The following is a 340-nucleotide window of genomic DNA, read 5'->3' as shown; positions in this document are numbered from 1 at the left end:
CTCTATAATTCCATATTCAAATTACGTCTGGATAGAAAAAATATATATCAACGCTTGGTAAAAGCTAGCATTGAAATAGATCCACAAAAAGTTTTTATAACATCAAAACGACCCATATATATGGTTAAATGTCCGTTTTCTTTGAACCTTGTGCAGATCAAGCGAAGACTATTTTAGAAATTTCCATCGAATAAACTCACAATGCGTTAATATTAACAAAGTCGTTTAATGTTGAGAATTAAAGATTGAAGTTAATGGCTTACATTCAAAATGTGAACCCATTTTTCTTTTTTTTCAGTAATGGTGGTTGCCTTTTAATCAACAATAATTTTGAATATAG

Source organism: Penaeus monodon, chromosome 34 (genome assembly GCF_015228065.2).
Source record: "Penaeus monodon isolate SGIC_2016 chromosome 34, NSTDA_Pmon_1, whole genome shotgun sequence".
Taxonomy (NCBI): Eukaryota; Metazoa; Arthropoda; class Malacostraca; order Decapoda; family Penaeidae; genus Penaeus; species Penaeus monodon.
Note: the sequence above shows the minus strand (reverse complement) of the source record.